The 19403-nt window shown below is 53.9% G+C and overlaps 1 long non-coding RNA gene and 1 pseudogene across 1 annotated transcript; both read left to right on the top strand.

Moving 5' to 3' along the window:
- The first annotated feature begins 3155 nt into the window (after positions 1 to 3155).
- On the top strand, positions 3156 to 5901 carry LOC138065638 (uncharacterized). Its single transcript, XR_011138735.1, has 3 exons — positions 3156 to 3206; positions 3445 to 3523; positions 4406 to 5901. It is a non-coding gene; the product is annotated as an uncharacterized lncRNA (long non-coding RNA).
- A 5404-nt stretch (positions 5902 to 11305) lies between these two features.
- LOC138065639 (G-protein coupled receptor 83-like) lies at positions 11306 to 17174 on the top strand (annotated as a pseudogene).
- Positions 17175 to 19403: the final 2229 nt, after the last annotated feature.

Raw genomic sequence — 19403 nt, forward strand, 5'->3', positions numbered from 1 at the left:
CTCTCTGTGCTTTAAGTCCTTTCTTTGTTTCTGCTTCCGTTTCTTCCTTCCTTCCTTTCTTTCCCTTCCAGTACACGTGGTGCAGTTGCTCTCAAGCATGTGCCCATGTGACGCCTAGAAGAGCTTCTGGGACAGGAGTCTCGTATTTAGCTTTGTGTGGGACTAAGGGATTCTGGTGTGGACTCAGGTAGGATGTTCTTTCTGAAGCTGAAGGGAGCCTTTTGCCATCTAAGGGAATATGCTCTGTCTTTGGGTGCAGTTATCATCCTCTGAGTAAGCACATATGGAGAATCTTGCCAGAACGCCAATACACAAAACCCTCGGAGGTCCAGGCACCCACGTGCTTGCTCCAGCTAGCTCGGAGCAGGGCTCCCGCAGGCATAACCCTGGATCCTGTCCCCCAGCGCTGACCGCAGAAAACCTCTCTCCTCCCAGTTCCGCCCCATGCCCCACCGGATCCAGGCAGAGAGGAAGAATGACAAGTCCAGTGAAGTGCAGGCGACCAGAGAGATGGACCTGCTACAAAGAGAAGAGGAGGTGCATCGGACGGAGTTCCTGAATGCTCTCATCGAGGACTGAGCTGAAGGGGCCCAGTACAAGGCAGAGTTTTAGAGCAAGCAGGACACGACAAGGCAGGAGAAGGACAAGCTCACGGTGAAAGCAGTTGAAGCGGTGCCCTTGCCAGCTGATTTGTTTCCCTGCCTGTATTTCACACGCTGTGCTGTAATGTACCTAATGCGCTACAGGGAAACGTCTGAGGAGCGTTTGCTAATTATGTATTCTTCATTTGCTTCCTGTCTGACTGGGGATTCTGGAGGAAGAGTTTGCGTCCAGCAGCGCTGCTGAAATCAGTGGGGGCTGTGCTTTGAGCCCAGGCAGCGCAGTATACAGCTATTGCAACAACATAACACCCTAGGCAATTTAAAGTGGGCATCCGGACTTTGTGGGGATGTTTGCATCCTACCTCAGCTGGGCTGCTGATCAGAGGCATTCCTTTAAAATGTAAATAAGGTTATTTACACCGCCTTCAGATGCCATCTTGGTGCATGCGAAAAGCTGGTCGGAGTGACGAGGGAATGCGGCGGTATGTGCACGGGGCAGAGATCATCTTCTTCCATTTTGCCTTCTGTGTGTATATTTGTCTGCTTGGTGGAGCTTGACTTCTTGTTCCTTACATATTGTGCAGGGATGTGCAACCATCAGACCGGTGGTTGAGTAATTCGCCTTGGAAAGACAGATTAGCAAGAAGGACAGTCTGTGAGAGGACTTTGGTGTGAAAAGGGACTGGTTACTCTGCAGCACCGTCAGCATCATGCTGTCGGGAAGCTTTTCTTTTCCCTACAGGGATATAATGCATCAGGGCTCAGTGGGAGACATTATGGAAAGGGAAGATCATTTTGTTTCGTTTGACTTTCGAAGCAAGCGGATTCTCCCCACTCCCACTCTCATACTCACAGCTTCACAAGCATCAAGACTGGCTTGGCCAGCATCACTGGTGTGTGATGCAGAGGTCAAGGGATGCTGGCTGCTGAGGCATTACGCCCCTCAGGTTCCTCTTGATTGACAACAAGGAATTCGTTTTTGGACAGACCTGTAATATTCTCTAGGAGACAACAATTATTAAGTTATCTTCTCCCTCAGAATCTTGCTCCTGCTTCCATTAATCTTAGGCAAAGGCACTGCCTGCTGTGGCCTCATTTGGAGCATCCTCATAGCTACAGACCGTCTTCCTGTTGCGGTAAAGGAAGGGGAATGGTATGTGCAACGTACTGGAACTCTGTTGCTCTCCTGTTGTCATACCACAGGTCTTCTGCTGCCGTGTCATCTAGGTTGAGGTCTTATCAAAGCACTGGTCAAAGCGCTCTGCCCTGATGTAAAGAGTGTGTTAGCCTGTGTTTAGCAGTTTGACTGCTGTCTGTCATGTCTGTCACGTCTACTTTTTAACGGCTGCCAACGTTCTGCATCGAGTAGAGCTTATTAAGTCGCCTTCTTCTTCTTCCTGAAGCAACTGGGTACAGTATGCAGGAAGATGTTGCCCACTGCCCGTTCCAGGTCGATGTTCCTGGCACATTTATTTTACCTCCTGTGGCACTAGGGTATAGCTATTCCTTTTCTTTGACAGATACTGCAAAATTAACATGCAAAAGCCTCAGCCAGTGACCTAAAATACTGCCTAGACATCATCGGGCTTACCCAGTGCATCACTGTGTCCATTAAATGTGAGACGTACAGGACAATCAATAGCATTGCTAGTCTCTCTTCATCCAACCCAAAGTTTCTGTGGGTTTGGCAGTCAGACGGGCAAGCACTTGCTAATGCCTGCGGAGGTCAGATCCTTGGAGCCGCCAGGTTCTCGGAAGGGCTTAATTTCTCTTTTATCGGCCAAGGACCTTGGCTTGTCTTGCTTTGTGTATGTGTGTGGGGGGGGGTTGTGTGCGTGCACGTGTGCGTGGGTGTGCGTTTTCAGTCCTCTACAGAAGACATGCCTGCTCAGCAGGTTTTGGTGTGACAAGATCTACATGACACTGTTTGCATGTTGTCACGCGAGCCCCTTAAAAATACTGCCTTTGTTTTACTCTTGCCTTTAGGTCGTTGCAACCACAGCCCTCCTGGAATTCATCTAAGTCTTACTCAGAGGTGAGAAGCATCTGGCAGGAGTACAGCTGCAGAGCTGCCTTCTGCTACCTTGTGATCTGGAAACAAGTAGCTGGTCAAAACTTCAGCGTAAACCAGCACAAGTTCCCAAGCTGCTGGTTGCAGCAGCAAGGGTCTGCACGTTCGTTCTTTGTTGTTGGGGTTTTTTTGGTTTTGGTAGTGGGTCTCTCCGAAAAATACAAAGACCGCGTTGTACTTGTGAAGAGTTCGTAGTCTAAGACGTGCAGAGCTATAGGCCTGCGGGCTCCTTTGGGGATTTGCAAGGTCGAGAGCCACACTTCTGCTGGAGCTGCACACTGTACAGTTCCAGCCTGGAGCCCCCTCAAGTGTGTGCTACAGCTAAGTAGGTATTCAATTTGGGTCCCCTTCTCCCCTCCCCCAGGAAAGGCACTCTCCTCAAACTTTATGTGCTGTATCTCTGGGAGAATGAAAAATTTGGTCTACAAACTTTATAAAAGGCCTGCCTCTTTTCTGTTTTTTCAGGATGTTAGAGATGAGGACTCCGACGTAGAAGGAATTCCAGTTGTTCCTTCTTCCAGAGGAAATCACAGGTTGGTACGTGTCTTTTGTTCAGAAGTCTGCCATGACTGCGTTACTTCTGATTGTGAAGCAGTAGAATCTGGGGCTGGGGGTCACTCTTTGGACAAACAGATTTTCAAAAAATTCGGAGCAGTGTTTAGAGAACTTAGATGACCTTTGGTTACCTACTGATGTGGATGTCTCGTATTTGAGAACTGCACATGGTAACTTTTTCTCCCCCTCCCTTCTCCTCTTTGTGTACGTTGCAAGGTTGCCCACTACATCTTCACTTAGTAGAAGGGCTTCACCAAGCCAAGCATCTCGAGGAGTTGAATTCGACTCAGAGGAGGTAGGGGATACAGTGGTCTTCTCTCTGTCTAGTTCTTGTCCGTGTCTTTCGTTTACTGTTTTACAGCTGCTTGAAGAAAGCACCTCAGAATAAACTGGCGTGGTTTTTTTACTAACAGCACTACATTAGGGCAAGCAATTTTTAATAAAAACAGGTGCAGGATTGTCACACATACGTAAGGCTAGAAGGGACCTCAAGCAGATAGCCAATCTGTTTTTTCCCCTCACTTCTGGATGTCTCGTTGTCGTTCCTGAGAAGTGTGGAACAGGGGAGGCTACTGCATGCTATGGGCAGTCTGTCCGCGTGCTTGGCTATGTCCTTTGACTTATTTCCTGGGCTCTTAATCGCTCCAAATCGTGTGAATCCTTTAGAAAACCAACACACCAAACAAACCCCTGTGCCCTCAACAATTCAGCTGCCCGTTCTTCCCGTATGTATGGGAACTGCCGGGAAGAGTTTACTCTGCAATCAGTAAACGGGTAGCATGTCCTTTATTCCCAGCTTTACACTGACTACAATACAGGCTCTGCTGTAAGCACTCTGCTGCCTGTTGTCATGGACTCTGCGGTTGTCCTGTGTGGCCGGGATCCCGGCCTTAGGGATGTCAGACGTTGGCAGATTATGTGAAATGTTTCTTCCTTCTGCCCACTCTACTGTCTGTTGGTACCTGAAATACAAAGCTGCATGTCTTCCTGAATGTACAAAAACAGTACCTTGATTCTTGCATTTCTTATTACCTCATGAGGTGTAGATGAATATGACTTCATCTGAAGTATGTTCTGCCCCTAATGACAACATTTTGCTAATCTAAAGAGGAGCTCCCTCTCTGTGGCTCGGAATGCATGACGGTTTGAGTAATGCATATCTATTTGCAAATTGCAGGAGGAATTTGACCCCTTCAAGAGCACTGCAGCATCAAGAAGAACTAAATGATTTCAGGCTCGCTAGATCAGAGAGGCCACTGAAGGAAATGGAGAGCAGTATACGAAGCATACTCTGTACGATGCTTTTCTGTAAACGATGGTTTGCCTTAAATCTCCACTTCTGTGGCATGGCTTAATTTGGTGGCACTGCATTCAGTACGATGTGTGTGTCGCGTTACTCGATGCAGAGAGTGTCTAACATTTTACAAGCTTTTTGAAGAAGTACTGCCTGAAACTGCTAATTCTGTGTGAAGCTTCCAAAAGCCTTTCAGATGCTTTTTCAGATGGGAATGTAAACAACAGAGTCATATCTTTTATAGAAAAGGTCATTCTTTTGGGACTTGAGTTTTCCGGAGGAGTAAATTCAGGGTAGGATGCAGGTATGGAAAAGGACATGGATTTGGCCAGAACAACGAACTTTGCACTTATTTGCAATTTTGGTACCGTTACAGTTCAAAACTCTAAAGAGTAGCAATTTGACCCAAAGATACCGTACTGCCCAGAGTGTTCAGGGTTAGCACTGGAAAATGTGGTGGTACTTCCAGCTTCCCGGGAGAACTAAACCCATGACTTCTGCTCCGTAAGCCCTAGACTTCAGGCTGAATTGCATTATCAGCTTCCTACCCTTCTAAATAAGATGCAGGGGCTGGAACCCTGCAACTGTGCAAGGAATGCTGCTTGAAGAACTAAGGAGTTGAGCCAGGAAAGGGCAAGACGTTGCCTCCTACTTTCTCTTAGTTGATGGTTTCCAGCTCTCTCTTACCGCGGCCCTCCTGAAGCGTCCTTGCTGTTTTTCCAAATACTTCTCCACACGAGACTTTCAACACGGAATAGTGTGTTGACAGCGAGGAAACAACTGCTATTGGACCTGCTAGAAGAGCTAGACCTGCTGCTTCTTTGCCTTTTCTCTCCCCCGCCGCCTCAAAACAAAGAAGTGCCAAGATGTCAATTGCCAAGATGGAGCTTTTCCAGGAAGAAGCCAGAAGAATTTATCAGCTAAGCCCCCAGCACGTCAGAGACGCACTAAACACAGCGAGGAGCAGCAGCCATGCTTTTGCGTTGTTTTGCCTTCTCCCCCAAAGGTAGGCGGTTGCCGGTCGTGTTGCTGTCTGTGGCTCTCGCTGAATGTGACTGTTGCTACTTGGTCTGCCAGCATTCTGCCGAAGTGAACTTAAAGGAGGCTCACGCTTCCCGAGGACTTCTGTAGCAATGATCAAGCCTTTGGAATTCCTAGGGTACAACTCAGTTAGCAATTCCCAGAGCAGTATGCTCACTTCAGGTTTTGGGACGCAGTTTGGTACTCTTAATGAAGGTAAACAGTAAGAGCTGTCAAAGCCATTAGAATAATAACCTATGCACTAGACAAGCGGCTGCCTTTTTTGAGCTATCTGTGTTAAAGAAACAGTGCATGTCACTTGTATGGACTGCATTGAATCAAAGGGATTAAGATTTTAATGTGCTTTGCTTCTTTATGTTGCTACCCAAATTACACCTATTTTGTTAGAGAGACTGGAGACAAATAGCTAATTCACTGCTTCATTAAGATCTTAAGGGGAGTCTGTCTTCTAAGGTTGCAGGCATATGCTGGGCAAAGACCTTTAGCAAAGGTGTCAGAAAGGAGTCATTTCAAAGTCTGTTTGGTTTGGTCTACCTTCTTCACAAGGATGTTGTTGGTTTTCTCCGTTAACTGTCAAATCCATAGACGGTACGTTTTTCTGTTAAACTGCAGCCGTTGTCAAATAGCCTGACAGAAGATAAAGACAGGATCTTTAATTTCAGAGGGGAAAGTGGTGTGCGTAGAAAGATATTTCTTCTAATGATCAACGTGCTTGTACAAGGACAAGACACTGTTTCTCCCTCACAGCACGCTGTTGTAAAAAGGATGCTTCTCGTTCGTGTAACTTGCAAGCCACCTTCTGAAGGAACCTCTTGGAGCCTCGAGGCACTGTTAGGCAGAGCGCTGCACAGGGCAACGAAGATGTGCTCAGAGCAGGGAGCTCTGAGGGACGTGAGGTCTAGGGAGAAGGTGAGGAGAGGCCACGGGGAGCCCAAGGCCCTTCAGGTGCCCTTCCCAGCACTGCTGCAGGGCTTTGCTGTGCAGAGGCCATCAGGGAGTAGCTGAGGCGGGAAGACTTGCACTCAGCAAGCCTGCGGGGCCTGGGCAAGGAGAGAGCACCTCGCCGCCCTGGCAGACCAGCTCCCCAGCCATCTGCCGTGGGCTGCGCTACGGCAATGCATTCAGCTTTGCTCCGAGAGAGCCTCCCGCGTGTTCCCACCATCGGCGCTTGGGCACGTGTCCCTGGCATATTTGCATATCAAAGCCAGTTGGGTGGTCCTGGAGTTTCCCAGCAGCCTTTGCTCCCTCACGCCTCAGCGCTGCCGCTCACGGGTCACAGTGGCCTTGATCACGTTGCCAGGAGCTGCTGGTGTGGTGCTGCACTCCTTGGGCAACCGAGGAGGTGGGAGGTGGTGAGAGGGCCTGCTCTGCGGTTGCGCCTTGGGACCTGGAGCAGCACTTTCACCACTTGTGTTTTCCCTTTGGCATCGCCGACTCAGAGCCTGTGGGCTCTGAGTCATCGTCGTCGCAGCCATGCTGCGTAAGGACGGGAGGACAAACAACCCCCCCAAGAGAGTCCGATTCCAGCTCCCCGAGAGGCACTGGCGCGAGGAGCTGGACTGCGAGAGCCGCGAGGCTGCTGCGGCGCTTTCGGGCGCAGCAGCTCCCTCGTCCTCTTCTGCGCTGCTCTGGGGGGAGCCCAGCCAGCCTGACGAGCACGGCCTGCCCCGCGCGTGGCCAGCTCAGAAGGCAAGGAAGACCTGGCTGAGGGGCCTGTCTTCTCGTCTCTGGCAGCTGGGCAGAGGCTCTGCGGGTAAGAAAGTCCTCAGAGCCAGCAGCTCTCCACATGCCGCTGGGGATCCCTCCCTTGGCAGAGCAGGGCAGCCCAGCGGGGAGAGATGGCTGAGGGGCGCTCGGCCTGCCCCAGCCTCCTCGAGCAACATCCTAAGGGCAGGCAGGTGGCTTCCCCAGGAGGTACGCTGCCTGCCTTGAGTCAAGGCCCCTCCGAGGGGCTTCTTGGAGCAGGGAGCCCAGGCAGGGATGGAGGGCCCCTGCCCACAGCAGCCCTGAGACCCTCAGTGCTCCTGCCGGGGCAGCCAGGCACCGGCGCTCATACCTGGGGGTTTTGCACTCCTTCCGTTGCCAGCCAGCCAGTCTTGCTCCAGCAAGAAGAAAGGCAAGAAGGCCCAGAAGCCCATGGAGACCCTTGCTGCCATGTAAGCCATTTCTGTCCAGCTCTCTCCTACAGATCGTTCCCCCTGTTCCTCAGTGGACCCCAGCATGCCCTCGGGCTGGCCAGCCAGCCAGCCGGCACACACATCCTCCCCGCATGGCCCTGCCCAAAGCACACGCGCTGCACTGGGCCCCCATCCAGGCGAGGCACATCACAGCCTGCTCGAGCTCACCTCGAGCTGCCTCTCCTGGCCCTCCTCAGGGCTGAGCCTCAGCTCAGCTCTCCTCCTCCACCCGCACTGCCCACAAGGCCAGGAGAAGCTGGCCTGAGCCCCCCGGCAGTCGGGAGTGCGAGGCAAACTGTGGTGGCCCCAGGGCTGTGCCCGGCACACCAGCCGGCTGCACTTTGGAGGAGGCCTGAGTCTGTCATCTGCACCCTTCTGCTCACTGCCTTGCCCTTCCCGTCGCTGCAGCGTGCCCACGGGCCTTGTGGACGAGCAAGGGGAGAGCAGCACCAGTGCCTCCGGCCCAGTCAGCGGCCAACACCTGGTGAGTGAGGGCAGCCCCCGTCACACAGGTCTCAGCTGGCCCCTGCGGCGACACCCGTGCCCGCCTTGGCAAGCGGCAGAGCCCCCAAGCCCAGGGCACAGGGTCCCCGCTCCCCTCCCGGCCCGGCCCGGCTGCACCCAGCCTTGGCCTGCTGCCTGCTCGCCCTCCTGCCGTTGGCCAGCGGAGGAGAAAGGCAGCAGGCAGCTCAGTCCCAAAGGCAGAGAGCGCCTGGGCAGCAGTTGGGAGGAGCAGCTGTGGAAAGGCTGCCTTCCATGCACGTCCCAAACGCCTCCTGTTGGAGCAGGGGCTGCGCCCGGGAAGCTGCAAGCACCGCCGCAACAGCCCCAGCAGCCCTGGCTTGCCATCTGGCTCTGCCTGCCAGAGCCCCCAGCCTCCCTCGAGATCCATCGCCTCCACACCTTCTCTCCTTCCTCTCTGAGCCCTTGTCTTTCCCGCCCTTGTCCACAAAGGCCGAGGAGAGCCTCGACGCAGGGGTGCCCACAAAGGCCGAGGAGAGCCTCGACGCAGGGCTGCCCAGCCCTGAGGAAAGGGGCATGCCTTGTGGGGAAGACACCGGCGAGACGGGTAAGCCCCGAGCTGCCTGGGTGCCCACGCAACAAGGCTGGCACGACATGGGCATGCAGGGGTGCTGGGCTGAGCCAAGCAGCTGGCAGCAAAGGGCATCCCTTCCTGGACAACCTGGACATAGCCGTGAGAAGGCCTTGGGAGGTAGCGTGGGTGTGGGGTGCCCAGGATGCCTTGGGGAAGCGGTTTCCTGCAGCAGGGTTGACAGAGGTGACAAAAGATGCCCAGGAGAAGAGCCCCAACAGACATGACCCAGGCTGCTGCTGGCAGCGGGCAGTGCCTGCAGGGCGCCAGCACCCGCTGATCCCAGGAGGGATCTGGGGCCTGCTGGGGCAGATGCGCAAGCAGGGATCTGGGGGCTGCCTGCAAGGCAGGCCATGGGCAGACGGGTCAGGAACGGGAAGCCCTGCTGGGACTCAGCAAGGCCATCCTGCCCTGCTGCTGCTGCTGCTGTTTTCCTGGCTCCTCTGGTGCTTTGGGAAACTCCACGGCATTTGCAGCGCGTAGGGGAGGCAACGGCTGTGCTTGGCAGGAACACTGTTCAGTTGGGCTCTCCTCTCCTCCCATCTTCCTCCTCGCCCCCCTGTCACAGAGCAACCCCCTGCAGCAGAAGGCTGTGCCTCGGAGCCAAGCTGCGACGAGGACATAGAGGCGGCCGTCCGATACATCTGCAAATACGTCAAGGACCTGGCCGCCTACATGGACCAAGCCATCGTCCTGGGTAGGCCGCCAGGGCTGGAGGGTGAGGTCTGGTGCACAGCGGGACTGGGCTCCCGCTGACGGCCGCAGAGCCAAGCGTGAAGGGAAGACAGGGTCTTTTGTTGGAAGGGAAGAGCTTTCCGACCTCACTGTGCACGTGGAGAGGGAACAGAGGGTTGGCGGGTGCCCCCTGGCCTGAGCCCCAGGCTGGCAGCCCGCCTGGGCAGTTGACACCAGGCTCTCTGGCTCACCTGGTGCGCAGGACGCGGGACAAAGGCCTTTCTGCCCGCGGCTTTGTCCTTGCCTGCGTGGGGGTGGAAGAGCTCCCCACCGAGGCAAGGAGGGCTGTCCACCGAGGCAAGGAGGGCTGGCAAGAGCAGGCCTGAACGTCTGTGCCTGCTCTTGCTGTCCTTGGGGGTTTTGTCAGAGGGCGCCCCATCAGCAGGCCCAAACCCTTGTGGGCTGCGGTGTCTCTTTTCACCTTGGGCTTTTTCCTTCCAGAAATGGAGCTCGCCAAAGGCCTTCAAGCCTTGGCGAGTGTCTTCAAGAAGACCAGCTCTGCAGAGGTAAGCTGGTGCAGATGCGCAGCTCCCAGAGCTCACCCCACAAACCCCGGTGCCCTGCTCCCTGGGCTCCCACTCCAGCTGCCCGGCAGCGGGCTTGGCCCTGACAGCTTCTGCAGGCCTCCCGTCTCCCTCCCAGCAGGCTCTTTGCCGCCTGCGCCTGCCAGCTCCCAGCCCAGACCTGCGCTTTGCTGCTTGCACGCGTGCAAGGCAAGCACGGCTAAGACACCTAGAAACAACCCCTTCCACATGGCCGTCTTGCTGAGAAGACTCTTTTCCTCACTCTTCCTCCACCTTTGAGAAGGTACTTCCCTGGTCTCGCCATGTCGTCGTCACTCGCAGCAACACGTGTTTTCTCGTTTCACAGGCATCCGTGCCAGCGCTGCAGCACGAGGCAGCCACCGAGGAAGGCCCTCGGCAAGGCAATGAAGAGCAAAAGCTGCGCCTTCAGGTAGCAGAGCCGCCCAACACAGGCTCTTGCCCCTAGTCCCACACAAGGCTGCTCATGCGTGCGCCCCGGCATGCACAGTCCTGAGCCAGACAGTGCAGAGGGCCTCTGCTCAGCAGCAAGGACATGCTGGCCACCTCCCTACTCCCGGCGACCACAGGCAGCTCTTGCCACAGCTGCCTTCTCGTTTGTGCTCGGCCTTGCTAGTGCCTCGGCGCAGCTCCCCTTCCACGCGCACCCAGCCACGCGGGTCTCGGGGCTCTCTGGCCGCATGCAGCAGGCAGCCAGGCCTCACGTGCTGCTGTGGGGGCAGAGGGTGGCTCGTGCTGTCATCACCCGGAAGGCAAAGGGCATCTGGTGCCTCTGAAGCTGCAGTGGCTTGCAGGGCAAAATCTGTCTGCGCCCGCTTGTTCTCATTTCCAGCTCCACAGGCTCCGCGGGCTCCGACCGCGACGCCTCGCGGCACGCACCAAGGCAAAGGCAAAGGCAAGCCCCGGCAGCTTCTGGCTCCAGCCACTCTCAGGCTTGGGTTCTTTCTCTCTCCCTCCTTCAGGCACTCGGGCAAACCATCCTCATCGACCAGCAGCTGCTAGAGAGGATGGAGCAGCAGTGGCAGCAGGCCGAAAGGCAGCTGGTAAATAAGCATTCCCCACTCAGGCTGCCTGTGTGCTCCCCGATGCAGCCCCAGCTCGCACAGCCACGTGCACGGCCTTGAGGATGCAGCTCCCCGCTGCTATGCTCGGCCACAGGAGCGGTGCTCTGGCAGCAAAGAGCCTCGGCCAGCTACACCCCCAGCCGGGGGAGGCTCCCGCCAACCAACATCTCCGAGCTCTTGCTGTCCTCTTCCTCCTTGCTCTTGCCGGGGAAGCCTCAGCTTGGGTCACTTTTTCTCTGGCAGCAAAAGGAAAAGGCCCAGCTGGTGGACCTGCCATGCTGTGAGGAGAACGAGCAGGATGGGCCAGCTGAAGAAGAGCAGCTGGGTGCCCGTTGCACCGCCAGCCCTGAAGGCCTGCGCAGCTGGAGGTCGGAGCTGAGGAGACGGTGAGAGCAGAGCTGCTCCGGGCAGCCGCTGCGCCAGCAGCCTGCTCGGAGCCTGCATACGGAGGCGCTGCCCCCGCCTGGGAAGGGCTGCCTCTCCGTGCCCCAGGGCACGCGCAGCGCTCTCCTGGCGGCCCTGAAGCACCTTCGCTGCCCCCCTTGCTGCCCCGGGATGTCCTTCCTTAGCCCACGCCAGCCTGGGGACGGAGGGGCACTCCTGTCGCTGGCCAAACACTGGTGGCCGCCCCAGGTGCTCTGGAGGGGCTCCCCAGAGCTGCTGGTGGGTGAGCAGCCACCTTGCAAGTGTCGCCTGCCTGGCAGCTGTTGCGGCCCAGGCAGAGCCCAGGGCAAAAGGGCCTCACTTGACATTCCCACCCATGCTCAGCTGGCATGTAGGACAGCCAGCAGAAAGAGTTGGGTCCTTTGTGCTGGAGCTCTTCTGGCAAGCAGGGCTGTCCTGTCCTGGCAGTGCCCGGCGGACATCCCCAACTGATTGCGTTGCACAGTGCTGGCCAGCAGCACAGGGAGCACAGGGGGAGTGGGCAGAGAGCTCGTCCTGCCCTCTGAGCTCTTCTCCTTTCCTTCTCTCCCTTCTCTCAGCTTGCAGAGCAAATGGCAGCTCCTGCAGCCTGCAGCACTGAGGAGATTTCCTGCCAGGCTGACCCAAAAAGCACGCTAAGCTTTCCTCCCCTCCAGACGTGGTGCACACGCACCAGTTTTCCAGACGCAGCCATGGTCTTCCGGTACAGCCTCGTGGAGACAGACCTATTATCCAAGCGTGCCTGAGTCAAAGGTCTACAAGGCAAAGCAGGTTCTGAAACGGCTGGGGCTTTTAAAGCTATTGTTAGCAGGGGCACAAACCTCCAAAATTACCAACTGACTGCAGAAAAGCATTTTTAAAGCAGCCTTTGATCAAGCTGTTAAAGCCATACAGTACTCACCATGTGGTTGCTCATAGTGAATTGAAAGCCTCTACCGTAGAGCGTTTGAACAGGACATTTCCAACCGAGGAGTGGAGATACGGAGAGCAGGAAACACTTTTTGCTGCCCTGAGGGGTTGTGCGAGTTTATCAAGAGCTGGAAGCACAGCTTGCAGCGACCTGTCAGAGCCCGGCCGTGGCCATGAAGCCTTTCAGCTCGGCGAGGGCTTGGGAAACTGCCCATGGCATGTGTTTCGAATGAGAGACTCTGCTCCCCTGTGCTAAAAGGGAGACCACGTCAGGGTGCCTCCAGCAAAAGCGAGAGCTGAGAAAGGTTGTGAGCAGACTTGGACAGAACGACAGGATGACAGGATGACAGAATGGCCGAGGTTGGAAGGGACCTCTGGAGATCATCTAGGCCAACCCCGCTGCTCAAGCAGGGTCATCTAGAACACGTTGCCCAGGATTGCGTCCGGGTGGGTTTTGAATCTCTCCAGGGAAGGAGACTGCAACCTGCGCTTACCTTCACCAGCCTGCGGTGAAGGCCCTCAGCATCCTGTGGTATATGCTATTTTGGCTCTTGGTCTTCTGCTCTTGATCTGATAGTTCCTCATGCCTTGCCGGAGAAGAAACACACTGCAGGTCTCCTCAGTGCTCAACGCCCAGCGTGCGGCTGCTTGTCGCTGTGCATGTTGGATTCGCTGGTCGGGGCCGTCCCTTCTAGTCCTCCTTTCCTTACAAGCACCTGTTTGTGACTACACCTGTATTTGTACAAAACCTAGAACGCACCACTTAGGATCCAATCTGTATTCCAAGAGGATCCAATCTGTATTCCCTTGGCCAGGAGAAAATCCCTGCCAACAGAAAGCTTTGCCATGCTAGAGGAGTGAGAGGAAAGCTTCCAAATCAGCTGCTTATTCGCTGTCCATCTGTTGCCATAGCCCTGTTGGTCTGCTAGTTAGTAGATGCTGTGCTGTTATGGCCAGGCCGAAGCTTGCCTGCCAGATCTCGACGCCGGAACTTGAATTGGGAATTTCCTTTTGAAGATAGCACCGCTGCCCCACCCAGTGCTGGTGGATAAACAGCGCAGAATTTGCAGCAACTCACTAATGGCTGTGCACAGCACGAAAGGATGCTGAAGGCTGAAGAGAGTGGCTTTGTCTTTCTCCTAGCGAGCAGATGCGTTGACCTTGGAGTAGTGCCCTGGGGGAAGGTAGTCGCGCGTGAAATGACCACGTCAGAGTAGAAATGTTGTGCAGCCCGATGGGCAGAGATCCTTGCTCAGAGCTTGTGCAAGACGGGAGCTTGCTGAAGCTGGGTATAAAGGCAGCAAGAAGCAGAGAGAGAAGCACATACTGAGCGCACAGCAGAGCAGCGCTGTGGTCGGGCACGTGCGTTGCGTCCTGCCTTCCCCAATGGCCTTTGGGCATCGTTTACAGCCAGGAAGAGCGTTAGCGCGCAGGCAAGTGAACGACTGCTCTGCAAGTCTCCTGTTGACTCCGTGTGCTGTACTGCATCGTAAATGCCATGTTTCTGACTCGGAAGAGCAGAGCAGCTTTTCAGAAATGGTTTTTCATTTTGTCTGGCTCCTTAGTTAATGCCTTTGCCACATCGGGAAAGTTACCCCTTAACAGAAGTTTTGAAGAGCCTTTTGCACTCCCAAACTTTTCCAGTGTCTTTTCCTGGGAAGACTACACCCTGGCTGACTGGCAGAGCTTCGTGGGCAGGAGTCGAGACGGAGCCCAACTGCGGAATCTCACAGCCAAAGCCCTGCTCATTGCGGCATACTCCTGTAGCCTCATCTTCTCGCTCTTCGGCAGTGTCCTGGTCTGCCACGTTGCGATCCACAACCAAAGGATGCACTCTGCCACCAGCCTGTTCATCGTGAAGCTGGCCGTAGCTGACATCATGATGACACTTCTCAACACACCTTTTACGCTGGTAAGAGTGGGACAGAGACCCCTGACTATGGACCCATAGCTATGACACATTGGCATAACTGAAGGCTCCGCCTCAGGGTCTTATGACATGAGCCCTCCTCCTCCTCTTTCTCTCATTTGCTCCTGCTGCAGTGCCCTGGCATATGCCCTCTCACCTGCTGTCCCACGCCTTCAATTGCAGTGAGGAAGTTGCGCGGTGCCTCTGTCTCCCAGATTTCCCCGAGCCAGCTGCCCTCTACTGGGAGTATCTAGGCTTAACAACCTTCATTTTGCTCTAGGTCCTGCCGCTTGTCCTCATCTCTGCTGCCTACGTGACAGTGGCCAAGAAACTCGGGCTGCGCCATGTCATGGGGGATGGCACCCCTGAGCAGTACTTTGCCCTTCGCAAAAAGGCGGCGACCACTATCAAGATGCTGATGCTCGGTGCCATCCTCTTTGCGGCCTGCTGGTTTCCCTTAAATTGCTACGTTGTCCTCCTCTCCAGCCAGACCGTGCGCACCAACAGTGCCTGGTACTTCGCCTTTCACTGGTTTGCAATGAGCAGCACCTGCTACAACCCTTTCCTCTATTGCTGGCTCAATGACAGTTTCCGATCAGAGCTGAAGGCTTTGCTCAACGTATGCAGGGAATCTCCTGGCCCTAGAGAACAGAGGCTTCCTTCCACAGCCCCGTCCTACCGACTAGCTTGGCCACAACACGGCAACTTGAAGAACTTACGTGGCCCCCATGCCCTTCCATCAGCCTCCAGCCTCCAGCCAGCAAAGACAGACATCTCTTCAGTGGAGCCGACAGTCACTGTGAGATAAATAGTGGCCCTGGGAAAAAGTAGAAGCACTGTACCTAGGTGTGGCTAGAGCTAAAACAGTGCGAAGACGGGGAGTCCTGCACTCCTACTAGTGGCAGTGCCAGCACGCCGGATAAAACCAACAAGCCCAGCTCTGGCAGAGGTAACGGGAAGGAGTTACATCTTTGATGCTGGCTGATAATAAAAGGGAAGGAAGCAAACTCTTGGCAGGAAGGAACTCTTCTTATGTTTGTCAAATGGCCTTTGGCTCTCTTTGCAGGACGGGCTTCTCTGCATCTGTGCCCCTAGGTTATCTGCGTGAAAAACAAGAGAACTGGGGCCTGTTCTTTGCACAGAGGTCAAACCTCGGCTTGTGACTACAGCAAGTGTTGGCAATGCTGTATCGCCCAGGATTTTTCTTCCATCTTCTGGCCATGAATACTCAGAAGGCTTGTCTTCAAATAGAGCCAGAGAAAAAGAAAGGACATTCCAAAAGCTGTATCTTGCCTTGCAATGGAAAGAAACTAGTTTCCCTATCCTGTGGCAATGAGTTGGAGCGGCACACGAGGGAGCCCACTTCCACGTTCAACTTGTAGCAGCTAGCGACCAAGTGAGAAAAGTCGCCTGGTCTTTCAATGACTGTAGATGAAAAAAGAGAAAGTGTTCTTTGCAATGTCCTGCAATAAATGCACCTTTGTGAAATCGTGCCAAGGCTTGGCAAGGTTTTCACACACAAAAGGGAATACAGCAACTGCCATTTCTTGCAGCTAGCCTCTCCTTCCACACCTCTGCATGTCTCACTTCTTCTGTGTCCCCTTGCTTTTTCTGTCACAGGAGCTGCGAGTAGCGTTAAACTCGGTATGCGTCAGTAGCTTGAATTCAGGATCGTGTTACTGCTTCTGTATTAAGCACCCAGGAGCCAGAGCATTTCGTGTGACTGCTGCGCAGGTGCAAAGCTTTCTTCCTACCTGCTTTGACCTTGTAGGCCAAGTCCCAGTCAATCCCTTGCCATTTGCAATATGTCAGCAGGAGGACCCCAACGTGGAGGGCCCGCGATCCACGCTCCCCAAGCTAACGACAGCACAGCCTGACTCTTTTGCAGCAAATTAGTCTTTGGGAACGTGGACTATCTAACAAAACTGTTACCGTGCACTTAGAAGAGAAAAGCAGCGGCGCGATATTTTTAGAGCCGCACTAACCTTGGATGTAGTTTAAACTGCTCTAAATGAAAACAATTCCTTGTTTCAGGTGCTCAAGATGTAGCCCATGTGAGCAATATCAGTTTTAGGTTGATACAGGAAAGCAGGTGAAAGAAGCCGGGACCTAAGCCCATTTCTGCTCCGGAAGAAAGAGAGGTGCAGGAGTGTTGGAAAAGGCCCCTTCCAGCAGCGTGGGAAGTTAGCCCGTCCCTTCCAAAATCTTTCCTGTGAACATTATCCTCTCATGTTTCCCCTCGCCTCTTCCTTCCTTGTAATCATGCAGCTCTGACTTAATTTCAGAGTCCCTCGTAACCCTGCAGCCATCCTCGCCACTTTTGAACCCTTTTAACTTCTCTCTTGGGTACGTCAGTGTTTCCCCAAGGGAAGGGAAAAGGTGCGTGTCCATATATGTGCAAGGGCTGAAGCAACAACATAGCGGCTGCGTTTGGGTCCCTCTGTCCAAAGAAAAACTGTCCGTGCTTACATGCAGTTTACAGGAGCAAGTGCTCACTCGGTGGCAGTAAAGGGGAGGGCTGAGAGAGCTGAAGAGAAAGCTCTCTCTCAGAGAGGGAGGGAGTGTATGACGGGGGCAGGCAGCAGGATGGGGATTGGGACACAGAGACAGGACACATGGAAAAGTGGTGACACGAGGAAAGGAGATATCTGGAGCCTATGCTGTCATCGTCCCACCTTACCCTTGTCACAGAGGTTGTGAATTTTGAGCCTAACCACGGTGATGATGGCATACTTGTTGTTTTGTACTTATTAATAAAAACCTTGAATTAACAACAACAGAGTTTTACTCGTAATGTGATCTTCTACTGTGATCCTTCAGAGCATTTTCGCTCCTGTGAAGGAACATGCGGTGCTCATGGCGCCAGCCAGATGAGCACTCCAGTGGGGTCTCTCATGTCGGCATCACCTGCTGGCTGCGAAGGGCTGAGTGAGCTCACGCCTCGGTCACTCCCACTCAGAAAACTAATGCAAGGAATTTCCAAAATACGACTCTGCTGCTCTCAAGTCCATCACAGCGGTGAGGAATAAATCTTCCTTTGCATTCTGGATGCATCTCTCTGTGCTTTAAGTCCTTTCTTTGTTTCTGCTTCCGTTTCTTCCTTCCTTCCTTTCTTTCCCTTCCAGTACACGTGGTGCAGTTGCTCTCAAGCATGTGCCCATGTGACGCCTAGAAGAGCTTCTGGGACGGGAGTCTCGTATTTAGCTTTGTGTGGGACTAAGGGATTCTGGTGTGGACTCAGGTAGGATGTTCTTTCTGAAGCTGAAGGGAGCCTTTTGCCATCTAAGGGAATATGCTCTGTCTTTGGGTGCAGTTATCATCCTCTGAGTAAGCACATATGGAGAATCTTGCCAGAACGCCAATACACAAAACCCTCGGAGGTCCAGGCACCCACGTGCTTGCTCCAGCTAGCTCGGAGCAGGGCTCCCGCAGGCATAACCCTGGATCCTGTCCCCCAGCGCTGACCGCAGAAAACCTCTCTCCTCCCAGTTCCGCCCCATGCCCCACCGGATCCAGGCAGAGAGGAAGAATGACAAGTCCAGTGAAGTGCAGGCGACCAGAGAGATGGACCTGCTACAAAGAGAAGAGGAGGTGCATCGGACGGAGTTCCTGAATGCTCTCATCGAGGACTGAGCTGAAGGGGCCCAGTACAAGGCAGAGTTTTAGAGCAAGCAGGACACGACAAGGCAGGAGAAGGACAAGCTCACGGTGAAAGCAGTTGAAGCGGTGCCCTTGCCAGCTGATTTGTTTCCCTGCCTGTATTTCACACGCTGTGCTGTAATGTACCTAATGCGCTACAGGGAAACGTCTGAGGAGCGTTTGCTAATTATGTATTCTTCATTTGCTTCCTGTCTGACTGGGGATTCTGGAGGAAGAGTTTGCGTCCAGCAGCGCTGCTGAAATCAGTGGGGGCTGTGCTTTGAGCCCAGGCAGCGCAGTATACAGCTATTGCAACAACATAACACCCTAGGCAATTTAAAGTGGGCATCCGGACTTTGTGGGGATGTTTGCATCCTACCTCAGCTGGGCTGCTGATCAGAGGCATTCCTTTAAAATGTAAATAAGGTTATTTACACCGCCTTCAGATGCCATCTTGGTGCATGCGAAAAGCTGGTCGGAGTGACGAGGGAATGCGGCGGTATGTGCACGGGGCAGAGATCATCTTCTTCCATTTTGCCTTCTGTGTGTATATTTGTCTGCTTGGTGGAGCTTGACTTCTTGTTCCTTACATATTGTGCAGGGATGTGCAACCATCAGACCGGTGGTTGAGTAATTCGCCTTGGAAAGACAGATTAGCAAGAAGGACAGTCTGTGAGAGGACTTTGGTGTGAAAAGGGACTGGTTACTCTGCAGCACCGTCAGCATCATGCTGTCGGGAGGCTTTTCTTTTCCCTACGGGGATATAATGCATCAGGGCTCAGTGGGAGACATTATGGAAAGGGAAGATCATTTTGTTTCGTTTGACTTTCGAAGCAAGCGGATTCTCCCCACTCCCACTCTCATACTCACAGCTTCACAAGCATCAAGACTGGCTTGGCCAGCATCACTGGTGTGTGATGCAGAGGTCAAGGGATGCTGGCTGCTGAGGCATTACGCCCCTCAGGTTCCTCTTGATTGACAACAAGGAATTCGTTTTTGGACAGACCTGTAATATTCTCTAGGAGACAACAATTATTAAGTTATCTTCTCCCTCAGAATCTTGCTCCTGCTTCCATTAATCTTAGGCAAAGGCACTGCCTGCTGTGGCCTCATTTGGAGCATCCTCATAGCTACAGACCGTCTTCCTGTTGCGGTAAAGGAAGGGGAATGGTATGTGCAACGTACTGGAACTCTGTTGCTCTCCTGTTGTCATAGCACAGGTCTTCTGCTGCCGTGTCATCTAGGTTGAGGTCTTATCAAAGCACTGGTCAAAGCGCTCTGCCCTGATGTAAAGAGTGTGTTAGCCTGTGTTTAGCAGTTTGACTGCTGTCTGTCATGTCTGTCATGTC

The sequence above is a fragment of the Struthio camelus genome, chromosome 1 (genome assembly GCF_040807025.1).
Source record: "Struthio camelus isolate bStrCam1 chromosome 1, bStrCam1.hap1, whole genome shotgun sequence".
In the NCBI taxonomy this organism is placed as follows: Eukaryota; Metazoa; Chordata; class Aves; order Struthioniformes; family Struthionidae; genus Struthio; species Struthio camelus.